General features: G+C 40.4%; 1 long non-coding RNA gene across 20 annotated transcripts in view; it reads right to left on the reverse strand.

Moving 5' to 3' along the window:
- Window positions 1-13,000, reverse strand: part of LOC309652620 — a 137,720-nt gene that overhangs the window by 85,860 nt on the left and 38,860 nt on the right. For 6 of the 20 annotated variants that reach the window (XR_014258810.1, XR_014258814.1, XR_014258818.1 and 3 more), the window contains one exon: window positions 3,922-3,972. The exons of the other annotated variants lie outside the window; for them this stretch is intronic. This is a non-coding gene — a long non-coding RNA (uncharacterized lncRNA). The remainder of the gene's footprint in view (window positions 1-3,921; window positions 3,973-13,000) is intronic. 20 annotated transcript variants of the gene reach the window in all.

A 13,000-nucleotide genomic window follows, 5' to 3' on the forward strand; every position in this document is an offset into this window, starting at 1 on the left:
GAAGATGCAAGAAATGGGGTTCATAAAAATTTCTCCTGAAAATATCTAACCATCTGAAGCCTTCTTCTGCCAGTTTTCCCAGAGCACAGAGTGCCTCATTCTTGATCTCCACCCTGAACTCCTTTCAGGGGGTGCTAAAGGTCAGCAACTGCAGTGGCTAATAACTCAATCCTTGCAGAGCCAGATGGCGAGTGACATTCTTTTGTTGGCAACACCAGCCCACCACTTCTGACATCACACCCTTTTTGCTCCTGGGTTCCCACCCCACCTATCTAGGTGTCAGTCTCATTAATCCCTGTTAACTGATCAGAATTGAAAGTGTGATGGGTTCCTGGAATATCTCAATTCCAGTAAGGGATACCCAAGCAAAGCCTTCTCCAGCCCCGTCTCTCTCTCTTGAGAACATATATCTTGAAATCCTGATTTGGCTCATATCCACAAAGCATGACACAGACACTATTCCTACGAGATAGGAGTCTACCCTTTCCTCAGAAACCTTCAGAGAAAGTCCCTCTGCCATCAGGTTCTAGTTTCAAACAGCTCAAACATAAAACACTTGGGGTTACTATTAAGCTGTGACCAAACCAAGACACATAGGGATTTCCTAAATATAAAACTATAAGATTGTTGGTCTCTCTGTCCCTAGAAATGTGTGAGGACTGGTTGACACCAGTCACAAAAGGCATTTAAGAAAACAGAAGTGCTTTAACTACCACACTCCTCTCCAACTTCTCCACAAATCAAGTAGATTTCCTCAGACTGGTATCAGACTGGAAACAGAAGTATCCTACCTACATGTAAACACACACACAAACACACACACACACCTCTTTTCCACCTCCAGTCTTTCTCAATTGTGTTATCTAAAATTAATAAATATTGACTCTTCTCATACACACACATTATGCTCAAATATCTTTAGGTTAAATTCCCAGCTGTTATCAGCATTAAGGGTACAGTCAAAGACAGGCCCTAGGGTGAGCCTCACCAAACCCTCTCCCCTGATAGGTGAAATATTAGGTACTTTGAATCATTTCCACTTCGAAAAGGTTTTAAGAGTTGCTTACTGGTCTCGTCTGACAAAAGTCTTTTGAGCCTTTAAGAAAGTATTTTATTTTTCAAAAGGTCAAAGTCACATAATTCCATGAATAAGTAAATTCATGAAGGCATTCAAGTTCAGTGTAAAAATCTAATCTCTGGCCCAAGTTGGGCTCTCAATTTAACAAAATATTTAATTTAAATTTAATTTAAAAAAATCATGCCTGGGGTTTCCCTGGTGATGCAGTGGTTAAGAATCCGCCTGCCAATGCAGGGGGCACGGGTTCGAGCCCTGGTCCAGGAAGATCCCACATCCCGCGGAGCAACTAAGCTCGTGTGCCACAACTACTGAGCCTGCACTCTAAAGCCCGCGAGCCACAACTACTGAGCCTGCGTGCCACAACTGCTGAAGCCCGCACACCTAGAACCCACGCTCCGCAACAAGAGGAGCCACCACAGTGAGCGGCCTGTGCACCGCAACGAAGAGTGGCCCCCGCTCCCCGCAACTAGAGGAAGCCCGCAGGCAGCAACGAAGACCCAACACAGCCAAAAATAAGTGAATAAAATAATTTTTTTTTAAATCATGCCTGCCTATAACTCTCCATGACTCCTCCTTCTTCTTTACTTACATCCTTTCATTTACCACAGCCCACAACTACTTTTTGATTTCCTTTGTTTGCAGCCCAGAAATGTAATCTTTGTTAAGAATCATAAAACTTTAAGTTTTCCCCGTTCTAGCGCATATATGAGATCATTTAACACCCTATGAAGTTTTCATTTCTGATGTTTAATATTCAGGTAGGAAATTGAGGCTCAGTGACATCAATGGTTTCATTCAAGAAGAAGCAAAGTAGGATAAGAACTAAGGTCATTCTAACCTGAGTTCATTCATCCTGCGCAAATTCTTGGACCCACTCCAGATTCTCAGAATCAGAAACTCTAAGGATGGGGCCCAATAACCTATCTTTAATAGGCCCTCCAGGTGATTCTGATGCTCACTGAAGTGTGGGAACCACTGAGTTACCAGATGCCACACAGTCTGGTCCTTGCCAACATTTCTGACCTCATCTAGTTCCACTCCCCGCCTTGTCCACTCTGCTCTAACCACTGTGGCCTTCTTTCTGCCTGTTAAATACTCCAGGCTGATGTCTAACTCGGGAATGTTTCACTTCTTACTCCCTCTGCCTGGAATGCATTTCCTGAGGTCTTGGTATGTCCTATGCCTTTTCATCTTACAGGTCTGAACTAAGATGTCATCTCCTCAGAGGAGCCTTCCCTAAATACTTTAAAAAATCACCTTCCTCAATCCCCTATCTCATTACTTTCTTTTCTTTTCTTCATACCAGTTATCACTATAGGGGTGGGAGGGACTTTTCCTCTACCCTCTTAGGGTCAGTACCTGAGACCTTGAATTAAAAAGACAAAAGACAGCTTAACAGGAGAAAAAGGCCTACATAGTTAATTGATATTTCTAATTTTATGTTGGGGGGAGGTGCTATACAGAAAAGAAGTGAAAACTCCAAAGTGGTGGTTAGACTCCGGGGCTTAGATATCATTTTGACAAAAGAGTGATAAATTGTGGAACAGTAACTAGTTAAAGTAAAAAGGGATTTGAGCTCCTAGGGGCTATAAATTGTCGGAAGGTAAATATATGGGGGAAACTAATGCTAGATAAGGGTTGTTTAGTAAGGTTTGTTATGTAGATTCAAGTCAGTGCCATCTCCAGTGATAAGAGTCATCACTGGTGATTAAGAGTATTCTTCTCCTCCTCTTTGTGAAAAGGAGACACCATTACAAATGGAAATTTTTGCCCTGCTTTAAGGCAGAAAGGGAGAAGGCAAAGAGATCCTCCTGTGTCTACTGTTTCTTAATTGCTTTCAGCTCAAAATAATATACCAAAGTGGCATATTTCGGGATGACATATTCTGATCCCCTTTCCCACCTTAAATTTTCTTATTAAGTTTCATTTTCTTAAATTGCTGTCTCCTCGTCACTATACTGTAAGCTCTGTGAAGGCAGGGACCTTATCTGTACTGCTGGTTCAATAGTTATTTGTTGAATGAACTGACCTGGATCTCTTCTGTCTCTGCCCAAGTGTTCCTCCACATATGTCTCACCTCAAGTAATGTATAAAGGAATATTGCTGTAAATCGATTGGACAGGTTTTTCCTTCTATCTTTAACTTAAAGAGGCAAAAATACGTGGAAAAAATATGTGCAAAATAAAATGACATTGAAAAAGCCACTTCTAAAGGGAAGTTGATACGTGCCTACTGAAGAGATCAGAACATGCCACCCGAAAATATGCCTCTTTGGCATATGGATTATTTTGAGTCAGTTGAGAACCAGCAGACACAGGGAAAGCTCTTTATCTCCCCCTCACTGCCTGAAAATAGAGTATAAATTTCCCCTTTTGTACAGGAAATTTACGTTTATAAAGGAAATTTCCATTTGTAAAGCTGTCTCCCACCAGGAAGAGAGCTACTTCTCAGGAGACAACTCAGCACCTGAGAGACTCTTATCTGCATACAAGATAACCCTTATTTACCACACATTTCCTCCCCTCCCCTTCCCATAATTTACTTCCCCCGCCCAGAAGCCCCAAACCCCTTTTCCTTTGTTTAGCCTAAGGTGGTATATAAGCTTCCATCATCTGGCCACCTACTTGAGCTACAGTTTTCTTTGTGAATTCTCATGTGCACATACGTAATTAAAATTGTTTTTTTCTCTTGTTAATTGGTATTTTATCAATTTGATTCACAGGCTCCAGGAGGGTAGAGGGGGAAAGAGATTTCCTCCCCTATACTACCAGGCCAGGAAATATTTTTTGCAAGAAACGTTTTAGGTCAAATTAATAAAACTCAGTTTGCCCCTTTGAATTTACCTTTATCAACTGGGAGATATCCTTCCTTCTCAGTCCACTACTAGAAGTTATCTGAAATGAAAAAAAAATTTTTTTTAATCAAGATCCATATTGAAACAGGAGGGAAGGGGGCAGGGCACAACCCTTAAAGAATGACATAGCCGTTGTGGGTACGACATAAACTGGTTAGAATCAACTAGGCCCAAGATGGCAGAAGATTCAACTTCCAGTAGACCTTGAGCCTCATTATATGTTCATTTTAATATATTAGCATATGCTAAATGACACACCCACAGGCACCATGACAGTTCTGGGGCTAACCATAATAGGCTAAAAAGTGGGCGGTGGCCCAATTCCTGGAACTCCCCACCCCTTCTCCAAATCAGTTGGAATAATCTTCCCACTCTAGCCTACGAAATTATTCAGGCCATAAAAACTAACCACCCCATATTGCAGGGCCTCTCTCGCCTTTTGAGATGGACCACGTTCTGTCTATGGAATGTGTATCTCTCTAAATAAATCCACTTTTTACCTATCACTTTGCCTCTGGCCGAATTCCTTCTGTGCTGAGACATAAAGAACCTGAGCTTCATTAAGTCCTGAGACAAGGTGTGCAATTTCAATTAAAAGGTAGTGGGCTTGAGTCCCAACCTGTGGGTTCAAGTCCCAATCTGAGTTTTGGCTGCATTCAAATCCCATCTGAGTTGTGTGGTTTCAATATTACACATCTGGGAAGGTCCCTCTCATTCCAACACTCTTCCAAAATCATTCTCCTCATCATTATCATTAGCATTGGTATTGTTACCCAGTGCTCCGCTCTGATAATTCTCTTCTCATTCACATATCTAGTTTCAGATTTATTTTTTCTCAGTGGGAAGCTATTGATCTTCACTGTTTATGTATATGTGAAATAGAGATAATAACTGCTTTTGATTCGAAAGTGCTATAGAAAGGAAAGATATTATGTCATTATTATATTATTTTTCAAAGACATCTGCATGGGAGAAGGAGCAGATGCTTTTGTTTCCTTTAAAGATTCCCTACAAGCCATTCCCCCATCATCTATACCTACAACATGCATTGATTTTACATAGAATCAAGTAAGATTGCTTATTCCTATAGAGACCTAACCTTAAGTAAATGAGAGAAGCTAGGTAGCATGAAATTCGAGTCAGAACTCATGTTTAGGGAGGGTCTGAAGGAAGTGGACATCAAAAAACTAACTCAAAGTGCAGCCATGGACCATCTATCACTCGTCAGCATTGTTCATCAGAGCATGCTTCATAAAGCCAGTTATATCAATACATACAAAGTAAAATAAATTTCTATCATGGATCACTGCATCAGAAATTCTCTTCTGAGATACATTCATGCAAGGGCCAAGCTATTCCCCCTGCACAGACTGGAAACCTCTAGAAACATTGCGATTCTCTTTTTGTCACTAGGATTCCGTTGTGCAAGCTGCTGCTTCTATATAGCAAATAGAAGTCTGGAGTTCTCTCCAAGGCCCCACATCCTCAAGAGCCCCTGCCTAACCTGCAAAAAGAGAACAACTACGTTCCAAGAGAGCAACTTGGATTCTGAAAGAACACGATGCAGTGTCTCATAAGACCCTTTTCCGTGGCCAGGATTTGCATCAGGGCTTACATGCAAATCCTGGCATGATCCTTATTCATAACAGCACAACATATAAGAACTAGGACAGAAAACCGTAAACGTGATTGTAATTTACAGGACAGTTGTGAAGTCATAATCATATGTAATAACACCTTGTAAAATAATGTCACTCCTGTCCCCTTAGGAGCCTCACACACATTTCTTTGTTCTCAACTCCTGTGCTGCAAATTAGCACTGAGCTTTCCTCTCTTCAACTTAGTAGGAGTGAAAGAAATTTTGTCCTCACTGTGCCTGAGCTGGACCTCCAGAGTGGAGGTGCTTGTATTAGTTTTCTATCATTAGGTAGGAAATTACCACAAATGCGGCAGCTTAAACAACATAAATTTAGGACCTCACGGTTCTGTAAGTCAGGGACAGCATGGCTGGCTCTCTGCTCAGGGTGTGACATGGTTGACATCCAGGTGTTGGCCTGGCTGGGTTCTTGTCTGGAGGCTCTGGGGAGAAAATCTACTTCCAAGCTCATTCTAATTGTTGGCAAAATTCAGTTCCTTGCAAGCTGTAGGACTGGAGTCCCCATTTCCTGGCTGGTTCTCAATGGGGGGCCATGCCCTGCTCTTAGAAATACATCATTATTTCTCAGTGCCTTGACTTTTTTTTTTAACCATTTTTTAATTGAAGTATAGTTCACTTACAATGTTTTATTAGTTTCAGGTGTACAGCAAAGTGATTCAGTTTTATGTATATATATTTTTCAGATTCTTTTCCATTATAGCTTATTACAAAATATTGAATAGAGTTCCCTGTGCTATACAGTAGTTCCCTGTTGTTTATCTATTTTATATATAGTAATGTCTATCTGTTAATCCCAAATTCCCAATTTATCTCCCCACCCCACTATCCCCTCTGGTTTGTTTTCTATGTCTGCGAGTCTGTTTCTGTTTTGTAAATAAGTTCATTTATATCATTTTTTTTAAGATTCCACATATAAGTGATATCATATGATATTTGTCTTTCTCCACCTTGATTCTTGTGCTTCAAATCTCTGCCCTCCTTTTTGGCAGCCAGCCAGAGGACATTCTTTGCTTTTAAAGGGCTCACCTGATTAGGTCAGGCCCACTCAGGATAACCTCCCTTTGCTATATAACATAACATCAGCACAGGAGTAATATCATATTCACAGGTTCCAACCACACTCAAAGGGGAGAGGATTATACAAGAGCAAGGCTCATGGGGAGCCATCTTAGAATTCTGCCTACCACAGCCCAAAGGGATAAAGGTGACAGAAATAGTGAATGCGGGCAAGTAGTGGGTATAACAAGCCTCCAGGGTCATTTCAAAAGCACAAACCCTTCAGCTCCCTCATTCCTCCAAGCCTGCTTACCACCCTTTTTAGAGGGCAATACTGAACTCAGAGCACAGTACTCTAAAACTTGTGTTTCCTAAGGGAGCTTCCCAAAGCCCCCAAAATTCAGGAGATCCTCTAATGTTTACCTTGTCACACAGTTTGTCACAAGGGGCTCAAACAGGCTTTTGTTGTGTTCTCTACAAGATTCCAACTTATGGGTAGGAATCTGTCTTCTCCACTGCAATCTCACCACAGTGCCTGTAGACAGTAAGTTCTAAGGGCATGTCTGCTAAATGGATGGCATATAATAATGACACAACTGTCTTGTGATTCCTCCATGACATACTCCTGTTTGATCATGTTTGCTAGCTTCACTAACCATTATTTTTACCAATCTGTATGGTATTTATGAAACTCCGTTAGATCAACCAGCATTTATAAAATGTCTATTATGTGCAAAATTTTACAGGAGATACAAAAAATAATGAACATAGGGACTTCCCTGGTGGTCTAGTGGTTGAGAATCCACCTTCCAATGCAGGGGACGTGGGTTCGATCCCTGGTCAGAGAACTAAGATCCCACATGCCGTGGGGCAACTAAGCCCATGCGCTGCAACTACTGAGCCCACGCGCTGCAACTACTGATCCCACACGCCACAACTAGAGGGCCTGTGTGCCACAACTACAGAGCCCACGTGCCACAACTAGAGAGCCCATGCACCGCAACTACTAAGCCCACACACCACAACTAAGAGAACCCGTGTACCACAACTAGAGAGAAGCCCACATGCCTCAACGAAAGATCCTGCATGCCGCAACTAAGACCCAATGCAGCCAAAAATAAATAAATAAATAAATATATTTTTAAAAAATAATGAAGATGAAATCCCTCTCAAGGAGCTTGCACTCTTAAAAAAAAAAAGCAGAAAATAAAAGGAGCTTGCTCTCTGATAGGAAAGACTGGCATATAAACAACTAGAACAAGAACACAAATCTGACCCTGCAACTCTCCTGATTTAAACTCTCAGATAGCCCCTAGGTATACTTGGGTTAAAATCCAAAATCCTTGCAGTGGTTTTCAAGGCTCTGTATGACTTGGTCTGCACCTCCCCTCCAGCCACACTTCATTATGGTCCAGCCATAGGAGACACATGTCTTTTTTTTTTTTAATTGAAGTATACTTGATTTACAATGTTGTGTTAGTTTCTGGTGTACAGCAAAGTGATTCAGTTCTATATATATATATATTCTTTTCCAGATTCTTTTCCATTATAGCTTATTACAAGATATTGAATATAGTGCCCTGTGCTATACAGTAGGTCCTTGTTTATCTATTTTATACATAGTAGTACATATCTGTTAATCTCAAACCCCTAATTTATCCCTCCTCACTTTCCCCTTCAGTAACCATAAGTTAGTTTTCTATGTCTGTGAGTCTGTTTCTGTTTCGTAGATAGGTTCACTTGTGTCATATTTTAGATTCCACATATAAGTGATATCATATGATATTTGTCTTTCTCTTTCTGATTTACTTCACTTAGTATGATAATCTCTAGTTGCATCCATGTTGCTGCAAGTGGCATTATTTCATTCTTTTTTATGGCTGAGTAATATTCCATTGTATATATACCACATTTTCTTTATCCATTCATCTGTCAATGGGCATTTAGGTTGTTTCCATGACTTGGCTATTGTAAATAGTTCTGCTATGAACATTGGGGTGCATGTATCTTTTCGAATTAGAGTTTTCATCTTTTCCAGATATGTGCCCAGGAGTGGGATTGCTGGGTCATATGGTAGCTCTACTTTTAGTTTTTTGAGGATTGGCCGCACCAATTTACATTCCCACCAACAGTGTAGGAGGGTTCTCTTTTCTCCACACCCTCTGCAGCATTTATTTGTAGAGTTTTTGATGATAGCCATTCTGATCTGTGTGAGGTGATACTTCATTGTAGTTTTGATTTGCATTTCTCTAATAATTAGTGAGACGCATCTATTTTTGGACTCAAGGTCTTTAAAACAGTAGTGCACTGACTGAATATTTAACAATTGCCTCTCCAGAAGAAAAATAATCAAATCTGATTTGTAGCATTCGACAATTTCCACGGTGTAAATACTCCCATCACGGCCAATTTCAAGTTACTAATGTAAAGTCAACCAAACAACAAAATTGCTGAAAATTTAACAATCAGCTCTTATGAGTGCATTCAAGCCAACTCCCGCACGTCACTGCTTCAAACATATTATTTCTTCTGGTCATCCCCTGTAGTAGGTTGAATAGTATTCCCCCAAAATTCATGTCTACTCAGAAGCTCTGAATGTGAACTTATTTGGAAATAGGGGCTTTGCAGATTTAATTAGTTGAGGATCTCAAGATGAAATCATGCTAGATTTAAGGTGGGCCCTAAATCCAATAATTGGTGTCCTTATAAGAGGAGAGGAGACGGAGACATATGCACAGAGAAGAAGGCTATGTGAAGACACAAGCAGAGATTGGAGTTATGCTGCCACATGCCAGTGAATGCCTGGGGCTACCAGAAGCTGGAAGAGGCAAGAAAGGATTCTTCCCTAGAGCCTTCAGAGAGAACCTGGCCTTGCTGCACCTGGCTTGCTGACTTCTAACTTCCAGAACCGCAAGAGAATAAAATTCTGTTCATTTAAGCCACCCAGCTTATAGTATTTTGTTATGGCAGCCCTATCAAACTAATATATCCCCCAAATTTTATCTTGGATGACCCCTTTCTATCCTTCAATCTTCGACTAAAATATCACTTCCTCAGAGAAGCCTTTCCTAACTAAATCAGATCCCCCCTGTATATATTTTCATTATGCTTTTCCTTCAGAGCCTGTATTATACTCCATAATGAGAGAGAGGGGGAGAGAGAGAGAGAGACAAAGAGAAAGAGACACAGAGAGAGAGAGAGAGATGATAGATGATATGGATGATTTTCTTTAACCTGTCTGTATACCCCACTTGACATAAGGTCCATGAGGGCAGGGACATGGTCGATCTTGTTCACTGCTTTATCCCCAATACCTAGCAGAAATCTTATACTTAGTAGGTGCTCTTTCTTTCTTCTCATTCTTTCTTGGTGTCTCCTCCTACTTCCATGTCTGCTCCTTCTCAGTCTCCTTTGTTGTCTTCTTCATCTCCCTAATCATTAAAGGTTAGAAGTTCCCACAGTTCAGTCCTCAAACCTCCTCCTTATCCACATCCTCTTCCTAGGTGATTTCATCTTGTTTCATGGCTTTAACTACCATCTATATGCTGACAAATCTCAAATTTATTTCTCCGCTGGGCTACAGACTTGTATACCCAAATGCCTACTTGAAATCTCTACTTCTGTGTCTGTTATAGTGTTTTATTCCTTGAGCCAGATGCAGGTTATGCATGCGGTCACTTTGTGAAAATTCAATGAGCATTTTTCTGTTAGAATGTGATATTTCAATTAAAATTATTTTTAAAGTAAAAAAAATTGTAACAAATCCAAAATAAAACTCCTGATCTTGCCCCCCTCACCTGCTCCTTGCACCATCTTCCCCATCCTGGCATTTGGCAATTCAGTATTTCTATCTGTTCTGGGCAGAAACATTGGAGTCATCCTTGATTTCTGATACCCCACGTCCAATCCATCAATTCTGCAATTCTGCTCTACCCAAAAACTATATCCAGATGATCCCTTCTCACCACTTCCCAGTACAAGCTACTATCAGCTCTTCACTCTTTGCCCATCAGCAGTCTATCCTCAACACTGCAGCCCTGTCATTCCTCAGCTCAACACCTTCCAGTGGCTTCACATCCCACCAGAGTAAAAACCCAAGTCCTTTCCATAGTCCAATTTTATCTTCTGCTTTCCCCCTCACTCACTCTACGTCTCTGTCCTCCCTGCCCTTCCTCAAACACGCCAAGCACAATCCTACCTTAGGGCCTTTCTTCCCTCTGCTTGGAATGCTCTTACCCAAAATACCTGCATGGCTCATTTCCTCCCTTCCTTAAGATTTTTACCCAATGTCACCTTCCCGCCAAAGCATTCCCCAATCACCCAATAAAAAATGGTAACTTATCTCTTTCTAGCACTGCCTAACTCTCTTACCTTGTTCTGTTTTCCTCTCAATGGTTATTCATTTATTCACTAGAACATAATCTCCATGAGACTGGAGACTGTCTATTTCATTCACTTCAGTCTATTTCATTCACTGTTCTATCCCTAGGCCTAGACCAGCACCTAATACATAGAGGGGCCCAACAAATAAATCAACTCAGAAGGCAGATTTAAATTAAGTACCAGAATAGATGTGTAATGAAACAGCCTTGAGAATATTGAAGAGGAAGGAATCTATTCCAGTATCTGTGGAGGGGTAGAAATCAATAATGCCTCACAAAGGAACTAGTATTTGAACATATTCATGAAACATGAGTAGGATTTCCATTCTCTGTGAAAGGATAAAAGGCATTCCACAATTCCGCTACAAGCAAAAACATAATAGTATTACTTGAAAATAAAAATCAAAAAATAAATTAAAAGAGTAAAAGGGACTGTCTCATTATTATAAACCAGGACTTTTCCCTACCAATTGTGGGACTAGTTGAAAATACAGGGCAAAACTTATGCTGGATTAAACAATCTCATTGTTTAATTTATCATTCTTAATAGAATCCATTTTAAAGTAAAGAATTCACTAACAACTGTTCAAAATAGAAATGTGTTATAATGAGATCAGCAATGCCTCTTGAACTTCAGCTGATAAGCCTGCTCAATCTGGTTTCGGCTTATTCTAAGCCTATGCTTATAGGAAAGCAAGTTTTTAAACTACTGGCTTGAAGAGCAGTTTCTTATAACACTAGATTTACTCAAAAAAATTCAAGAACATTTATAAACATGTCTATTCTTCTAAGATAAGATTTCTAAACCTAACACTATAAAAGCACACAAAAGTGACTTCAATTTTGTTTGTGCTTCATGTGATACACATGTAAATAACAAATCTGAAAATGTAATATCAACATTTCTTTCCTGTACTACTATGTGTAAGAAAAAGAGTAAAATATACGACTGAATGACTCTGAAGTAGAATCCATCTGATAAATGTATCACCTCAAAATTTAACACTGTTTGGGCAGCCAAAGGGAGTAAAAACTAAGGTAAACTTGCTCAGAAGATAAAGCCCTGTATTCCTGGGGCTTCCCTGGTGGCACAGTGGTTAAGAATCCACCTGTCAATGCAGGGGACACGGGTTCGACCCCTGGTCTGGGAAGATCCCACATGCTGCAGAGGAACTAAGCCGGTGCACCAAAACTGCTGAGCCTGTGCTCTAGAGCCCGCGAGACACAACTACTGAAGCCCGCGCGTGTAGAGCCCGTGCTCCACAAGAGAAACCACCACAATGAGAAGCCTGTGCACCTCAACGAAGAGTAAACCCCGCTCGCCGCAACTAGCGAAAGCCCGTGCACAGCAGCCAAGACCCAACACAGCCAAAAATAAATAAATTAAATAAAGAAATTTAAAAAAGAAAAACAAACCCTATATTCTGATTTTCTGGTCTTGGCTTCGGCACTTATTAGCTTGGGCAAGTCACTGGGCCTCATTTGATCTACACTATTTACAAAGTCAATCCCTGCTCTCATGTTCTATCTGTAGAAGGTAATGCATTTGGAATTAAATCAAGCAGGCATTACGGAAGCTTAAATGTTTTGAAATACTGGTACAGAAAATCATACATTTTCCCAAGGTAATCTGAGATTCAAGAGGAAGTTATTGTAGCTAGTACAGATTCTGATTTTCACGTGCCTATGGCCTTACACCATGGGTCATTTTTTCCCCTTCTAAATTCTTCCCACGGTGAACTGTGGAATGTTACCGTGCATCATTCAAGTTTTAAAATAACCAGTTCACAAACCAGGTAAGTCAGTTGTGAATCTGAGAAGCCCTATAAGATCCAAATCAATTAAATGATACCAGTCTACCCTCAATGAAATCCAAGTAAAATTATGAGCTTTCTATTTTTCTCCTAGGAGAGGAAAGAAAGAAAGAAAAAAAAAAAACCACTTCATCTTATACTCCTAACAAATTCCTTCCTAAGTGGTGTTGAATCATGGATGGGGGTATTATTCAGGTCGACACTTACTGCTTCTCTTTC

Source organism: Balaenoptera physalus, assembly GCF_965194825.1.
Source record: "Balaenoptera physalus genome assembly, chromosome: X".
In the NCBI taxonomy this organism is placed as follows: domain Eukaryota; kingdom Metazoa; phylum Chordata; class Mammalia; order Artiodactyla; family Balaenopteridae; genus Balaenoptera; species Balaenoptera physalus.